The sequence below is a fragment of the Triticum dicoccoides genome, chromosome 1B (assembly GCF_002162155.2).
Source record: "Triticum dicoccoides isolate Atlit2015 ecotype Zavitan chromosome 1B, WEW_v2.0, whole genome shotgun sequence".
Lineage (NCBI taxonomy): Eukaryota > Viridiplantae > Streptophyta > Magnoliopsida > Poales > Poaceae > Triticum > Triticum dicoccoides.
The window spans coordinates 623,346,726-623,354,486 of NC_041381.1; the positions used below are offsets into that span (position 1 = coordinate 623,346,726).

The window sequence follows — 7,761 nt, forward strand, 5'->3', positions numbered from 1 at the left end:
GTAAGCACTCCTGACCGAGAATTGGCCATTCTTCTCTAGAAATCATGATACGAAATCGGAGCGCTGCCTTGGGGACATCCTTATTTTCACAATATAATCGATGTCCATATATAGTGGTACATATCGTCTCATGTTGGTGTCGGGGTAGGATTTTTACGTGAGCAGGCTACCACGATCGAGTCCTTTGTTCTCTTGAAAACTGAAAAGGGCTACCACGATACAGTGCCGCTATTGGGCCGGGCTGCAAGTTTCATCACGCTCTTCGTTCTAAACCCATGTCTGGACGGGGCTGGGTTACAGGCAAAGCTAGCCTTGGCCCGGCCCGACTATCGGAAAAGTGTTTATTTTCATTCATTTGACTGATTTTCAATTGGACTGGAAGCTGCCGCGCGCTTTGCCTCACTTGTTGGGTCTACTTTTCTCGTGGATGTAAATTGGTGGCTGGGTTGCGGATGTTAGTTGTGCCACAGTCGTTTTTCTTTTGCAATGGTTTTTGTTGGAGGCACAGTTTAGCACGAGAGAAAAGACAACGTTCTTTACGTACGCAATTTCAATGAAATTCATACAAGCGCCAAACACAAAAACAATTGACAACGTCGTAGTTGGCGTCGGTGAGCATCGGGTACTGGATGGGGATGTTGAGTATGTTGGCGCCGCCCATTCCGCCACCACTAGTCGCTGACTTGCCACCCTTCTTCATCTTGTCGCCGTTCTTATTCGCCTTGGAACCGTTGTTGCCGGACTTGGAGTTGACCGACTATTTGTCGTTGTCCCCATCGTAGATCGTAGATCGTCGAGGCTCTAGATACCAATTGCTATGCAAGTCACGCACTGCAAAAACAGTTTCCATCGAATCCTTAGGTTCCACCGAGAGACCCAATCTGAAGTTATGAGAAAGTCGCTCCGTCAAAGATCGTTTCGATCCATAGCAAAGCTAGCTAGCCAGAGCAGCCGTATACATAGTCTACGTGCACATCAATCAAGCAGTCTGCCTGCTTGCTTGTGTGATAGTTTTGTACGTATCGTGTGCACAACTATGGGAGGATTCGAGCTAGGGTTTCAAAACCAAGAGGCATGTGGACAAAGCACAAGTGGAGGTGGTATGGGGAGGGTGTGTTTTGTGAAACATGCTTATTGTGCGAGAAGTATATAATATGTTTTCTTCCCGTTGCAACGCATGAATATTTTTGCTAGTTAGTATGTAAATGGTTAAAGTTCTTTGTTTCCTGATATATATTACTGTTTGCCACCGAATTATTCCTCACTATATGAAAAACCGAGCATCCAAGGGTTTATTTTTTCATTTCGTCTTCCAGTTAAGAATACTTGGTACTCCCTCTGTAAACAAATATAAAAAATGTCTTACATATGTTTATAGAGGGAGTATTTCTGTTCTTTTTGTAATGTTCATCATGAAATATAAAAAGACCAAAGTGTCCCAAACTGACGGTGGTACAATCCATATGTTTTATAGTTTTGCCATTTGTGCTTTGGTGCGAAAATCAACTTCCAGTTAATTTATATCGAGTTTTGTTAAATTTCTCACATATAAAATATTCTGGATTTATTTGATGGGACATGTCTCCTGCATAACGGTGGAAGACCAAGAAGAAAAACAAGAGTGATTTAACGGTAAAAGAGAAGTCTTCTCGATATGGATGAGCATCGTAAACGTTGCCTCTGTTGAACAAAACATTCTTCACAGCCATAAATATTTTTCACAGGCATACTATTCAGCACTCAATACTCTTTGTTCAACAGAATATCAAAGGTTCAGCTAGCACACCTAAGTCTTAACAAGCAGAGGTTAAAGTTAAAACTGACAATAAAACACAGAGGCAACATTATTCTGGATCACAAGAAAAAATTAATCTGCACATGACTGTTTTATGCTCTTCATCTGATGAAGCACGACAATCCTTGCAACATTTGTTTCTTGCCTTGACGCTGCTCAATGCCGTATCCAATGTGTAGGTTACTTCATTAACTTGCAAGTTTGTGAAATCTTCGAGGCAGAACTTAGATTCATGTAGATCTTACTAGGCCCAGCTCATAGCAGAGCTCATAGCCCAATGATAAGTGACACAGCTATTGGTCCCCCAAAAGGTCAGCAATTTTTGATAGAACTCCTCCAATTTTCGATAGAGCTCCTCTCGGATTGCTTCGCTTGACCCTAGTGTTTGCCAAGTGGCGCGTGAAGAAGGCTGGCCAGTCCATCTCAAAAGGGATAGCCATCATGACAATGCCGCGAAACCAGTTAGTGACCGCCTCCATTGCTCCTGTTTGGAGATCTACGATGTACATGTCTTCTTGATTGTCCTTGATGAGCAGTATGCCGCTCGTTTCACCCGCGCACAGGCACTGCAGCTGGTCCATCTTGCCCCACTCGGGTGGCTGTAACTCGATCATCTTGGTGCGATGCCAACGGTCTGTGTTGCTAACTCCACTCATGTTGTCACTCCGGCGTGTCCAGATCTCTAGCATGGTGCATTGCCCGTCCAAGCGAAGCAACGATGGCGCCCCGTCATCAGTGACTCCAAGAATGGGCGGAGTTTGGTCCGGTTTGACTGGGAGCCTTGTTAAGGACATCTCCGTGGTCTTACCGCACACGCTGAGTGCGTACAAGTTGGACGTATTCTTGAAGAGCCAATGTGCGACGCCTTGGCACACAATAGCGCTCGTCTTCTGAGACACCAGACGCGTGCCGTGCTCCAATTCCAAAGTGTCCAAGCACTCCCTAGGCGTGCTCCAGCTCGAGCCCGACTCGGTCGAAGTGAAAACGTGGAGACTGTGCCGTGGCTCATCTCGATCGGCGGCGATGATTAGCACTTTGAAAAAGGACGAGTGGAACGCCGCTGGCGCCTCTCGCCTTTTGGCCGGGCAACAATCCGCACCGGTTAGAAGGGCACATCCTTCTATTCGGAAATGTCTATTGCTCTTCAACGCAGGCAGCCGGTGGCTTTTACCGGCGATTGGATCGCACAATTCCAGGATCATGGTCTTCATGTGTCCATTGCCGGGTTCGTCCAGTCGGACCCTGCGCCCAACAAGAAGGCCGCGGCGCGAGGTGAGCAGCGCTGCCTGGGTGCCGCGAGGACCAGGAAAATTGGGGAAGCGGTTGCCCTGTCCGAGGGGGGAGGGACCATGGCGCCGGGGTGTAGGGCGAGATGGGCGTAGCCGTAGAGCTCCCTTCTGTTGGTTCTTCACGGGGTTGTTGCACGGAGAAGAAGCCGAGCAGGGAGGACGGGCGGCTCACGCCCTCCGGCCAGCGGCGGCAGAGGAAAGACGGCTCGGCGACGAGAAGGCCGCATCGCTTGCACGTCGCGGCGCAGCGGAAGAGGGCTGCCACATCCGTCACGCGCACCAGGATCTCCACCACCACGTCGTCCGGCAGCGTCTCCATGTAGATCTTCAGTGCGTAGGGCCGGCGCGCGAGCGATCGTGCGTTTCTTTGCAACCGCTGATTGGGTCTTGATTGGAAATATATAGACTTTTTCCAGAGATTTAGTCTTTCCCGTATTCTTTTCCATGAGCTAATCCTGCCACAACTTTTTTTTTCTCGAGACTTGTGGAGAGTACTCAGCGTGACGTGCGTTAGATAAAAGAAATTTATTTAACCCTAAAAAAGACAAAACAAATTTATCTTATTCTTTATCCAGATATTTTTATTTTCTCTTTCTATGAGCGACCATATGGCAGCAACCCCGCCTCTCCAACCGTTATCCCATGCCACGTGGCCCTGATGGATTGGTTTCATTGTCAGTTTTTTTGTGCTAAAACATGGTCAAGCGTTGTTGTTCTTAGTGCTTTCAGCAAACAATTACTCAAAATTGATATTTTCAGCAAATTTTTATGAAAACGGCGGTTCATTTTCTTTGCGAGAATGAAAACGGTGGTTCCTGATATTGTCAGACACAATTGTGGTGATTTTTGGCAATTTACTCGGCCAGAAGGGATCATAATAAGGTGGCTCACAACAACTTGGCTGTTATAGCAAAATCAGAGGGAGATCAATATCTACTGGCTAGTGTCCCAGAAGCGGCCAGAGATTCTCTTAAAATCTAAATGACTGTTGTAATGTACCATTTGAGTGATTTGTATCACTCTTTTCCTCAAAAAAGAAAATGAGTTGCTGATTTTACATTGTTCGATAAATACAGCATATACTCATTAAAGAAATTTATAGGATGGCCGGGTTGCAGTACACTATTGTATATGAGCGTTGGGAGTTGGCACATCTTTCTGTCTCGGCACAAAGCAGGCTCGAGCTTGTTTAGGGCATTTCTAACCGATCCCCAATAACACTATGGAGGGGGGGGGGGGGCAAATTCCATTTTGCTCCTTTATACCCCATCTAATCGATCCCCTATCCGGTCTAAGGGAGGATAAATTTTACTCCGGTGGTGGAGCGTGTCGTCGGAGTCGTCAGAAGGGGAGGAGATGAAGCCGGCCATCCAATGGACGACACACGCCTGCTGCTTCGCTAGCTGTGCGCCTTTCGCTTCGGCGGCCACCCTATCCTCCGCTTCGCGTTCCGATTGCTCGACGTCGAGCCAGAGCATGGCGGAGGACCGCCGTGAGGAGTTGTTCCTCCAGATCGACCGACACGGCAACGCAGGACCTGCCGGAGGAAGTTGCCACCGCCAGCCCCACCATGTCCCTCGCCCGCTGCCTCCCGCGGTGTGCAGCGCGCGCCTCCTATTTGGTGGTTCAAGTTTTGCCACCAACTAGGCTGTTGGCCCCCTCTACCTGGATTCAAGTAGGTAAGTGCCTTACTTTTGGTTTATTGCAACTGCATATATTTAATTCTTGAACATACAATCTTAGTTAACTCGTTTGCATAGCCCAGAATACAATTTACGGTTTTTCACGCGTGTACACTCCCGATGCCACAGTGGGTGGAAATAATTGTTCACATTTTACCCCATTACCGCCATGGTGAAATAACACTCACACTATGGCTATTTAAGCCACCTATCATATTCCTCTTCCTCTCACACCTTTCATCCATCTCCCATCCTCTCCCATCTGCATCCTGCATCTGCCCTTCTTCTTCTTCACCACTAACAACCCCAAGAACCATCCCACCACAACCATGCAGTACACCGAGCCAACCTATCACTTCCCCTACCACCACCACCATGCCGGAGATGCTCTACCCCGCCGGGGTGTACGTTGAGAACACCCCCGTGTGTGGGCGATGTCAAGGTGGAGGGGCAAGGGAGTTCACCGACTTCTTCCTTGGAACCGGCTACCGCCACCTCCCCCGAGGATCTCCAAGGATGTACCTAGTCGAGGAGGTCATCCACAACGGGGTTGTGGTTGCTATCCTTGCCCACTTCACCACCCCTTCGATGCATTCTATCTTCTCGGCCGCGTGTTCTGGTGTGGCTGCGAGTTCATAGCTTTCACGACCAACAACATCTTCACGTACTACAACATCTTCCCCACCGCGGAGCGCATGCACACTCTGCCGTACCCCATCGACAACACCCCAGAGGAGCAGTGAAGGGCCCCCGGAGGAGGAGCGAGGAGGAGCCCGGTGGAGAAGGCGGCGGCCATCTATCTATCTATATTTTTTAGCTAAGTCTATCTATCTATATTTGTCTTTAAGTTATTTAAGTTGTAAGCGTACTATTTCTCGTGATGTGGGCTTTAGTTGGTCCGAACTATCTATATTTATTATGTGTCATTCTATTATTAAGTTCTTGCTTCTATATTTGAAATTTTTTTAATTGTTGATTGCTTTTTGATAAAGCTACTCGTTTTGTTCGTGCAATATTGTCCTACTGTTTGGACACGGTGTATCGGCCCGTTCTGGCTTTTAGGTCTAGATACACCCATTATAAACAAAATGCATTTCAAAACGTCAAAAAAAACATTTTTTGTGGACTGTGTAAAAAGACAAAAAAAAAAGACTCGTGGTAAGTCATTGTGTAGTAATGAAATTTCTCTTTTTTACACAAGCCAAAAAGAATTTCTTTTTAGTGGAATTTGTTTGCAAACAATAAACTATATTTACACAAGCCACAAAGAATCAACATATGCAGCCACCTAGTTCCTGCAGCCACAAAGAAGAAAAATATATTGTGCAATATTTTTTTAACGTAGCAGAACGGGTGCAGAAGCTGTTTAGTTTTTTTTTCTTGAGAACAGAAGCTGTTTAGTATGTGGGCTTGTATTTTACTTTGGACCCAATATTTTTTTTCCTGAGTAATCGCATCAAGTCTAGATGTAGGCTTAGTTTCTCTCCGGGCCTTAGTCACGCTAATCCCCACACCACAGCCTAACAACTGCAGAAATGAATCTTAAAAAAACCTGAAGAAGTCTGCTTGCACTCTGTTCTGCACTCTGTCGAACTGAAACTGCAAAGAGAAATTCATTCTAGTGGCTGCCTCCTTTGATTCATTAGGGAAAGCCAGAGAGGAAATTATCCTTGGAATTAAGGTTACATTGACATTGTGCACATACTCCCTCCGTTTCTAAATATAAGTCGTTTTAGACATTTTAAATAACATATGAATGTATGTAGACATATTTTACAGTGTAGATTCACTCATTTTGCTTCATATGTAGTCACTCGTTGGAATCTCTAGAAAGACTTATATTTGGAAACGGAGGGAGTACAAGCTAACTGAAACACTAATAACAGTTTCTAATGACTAATGACCAGCAAGTAAACAAATCCCAAAGTAATTATACACAAATAAAATCCTGCAGCTAGTAGATTTGCCTGCTTCTTTAGATTGATCAACTGCCTTAGTTTATTGTTCACATCTTCAATTCCACCTTCAGTTATATATTGTGTGCCTCTGGGATCTGGTGGGGGATTGCTGGAATTTATTCTATTTTGGGACAACCCAGTAACTATTTCAGAAATTCCTAAATAAATCCTACAGGCCCACTTAGCCCATTTGTGCAAGACAAGGGATACTACTAAAGTTTAGTCCCACATTGCTACTTGAGTGGGAGTTGGACCTCCTTATAAGGGAGGTTCTTTCCCCACTTGTATGAGCATGAGAACAAGAGGGACATCCACGCGCGCTCCTCCTCCGCCGCCTGCCTCGCCATGCCGCGCCTCGTCACGACGCGCCGCGCCGCGGGTTGCGGGAATGAGCCGAGCCGACTCTCGCCTCCTTCACTTGCGCCTATAAAAGGGAGATCGCTCCTCTCAGAGAGACGCACCAGAACTTCTCCTTCCTCTCGCCACCGGTTCCAATCTCTGCGCTGCTGCTGTCTTCCTCATTTCGGCTTGCGGAGTGCACCATGAGTCAGGACAGTAGGCCTCCGAAATCGCACCTCTTTGAGTCCTATATGAGAGAAGGGTGATAAGGTTTTTGGGGAATGACTTCTTCGTCACGGACGCCCCGGACTCTGACGACTACTTCCCCGACGTCGACAACCTCCTCCACGACATGGAGGACACCGACCCCAAGTCCAGTGCCTCTGCTCCGGCTGCTGTCCAGTACGTGTTCTTGTTTTTCCTGTTAGAGGTCCTGCCACAGTTCTTTCTTCTAGTGTTTACCCTACACATGTTAGGATATACCTCATATATGCATCTTGATCTACTGTCTGCTCGAGAGATGATCCTTTCTAGCTCATATATGCAGATATTATTTACCTTCACTTTGTCAAATCGCATGACTTGTTTTCTCACTGCTATACTAGTCATATTTTATCTAGTATTTCTGTTAATAATCATTCGGTAAATTGCTCATATTTCCAACAACTACATCTCTGGGGCCTAACTACGGGCGCTCC

General features: G+C 46.5%; 1 pseudogene; it reads right to left on the minus strand.

Moving 5' to 3' along the window:
* Positions 1–2,088: 2,088 nt before the first annotated feature.
* On the minus strand, positions 2,089–3,403 carry LOC119350724 (annotated as a pseudogene).
* Positions 3,404–7,761: the final 4,358 nt, after the last annotated feature.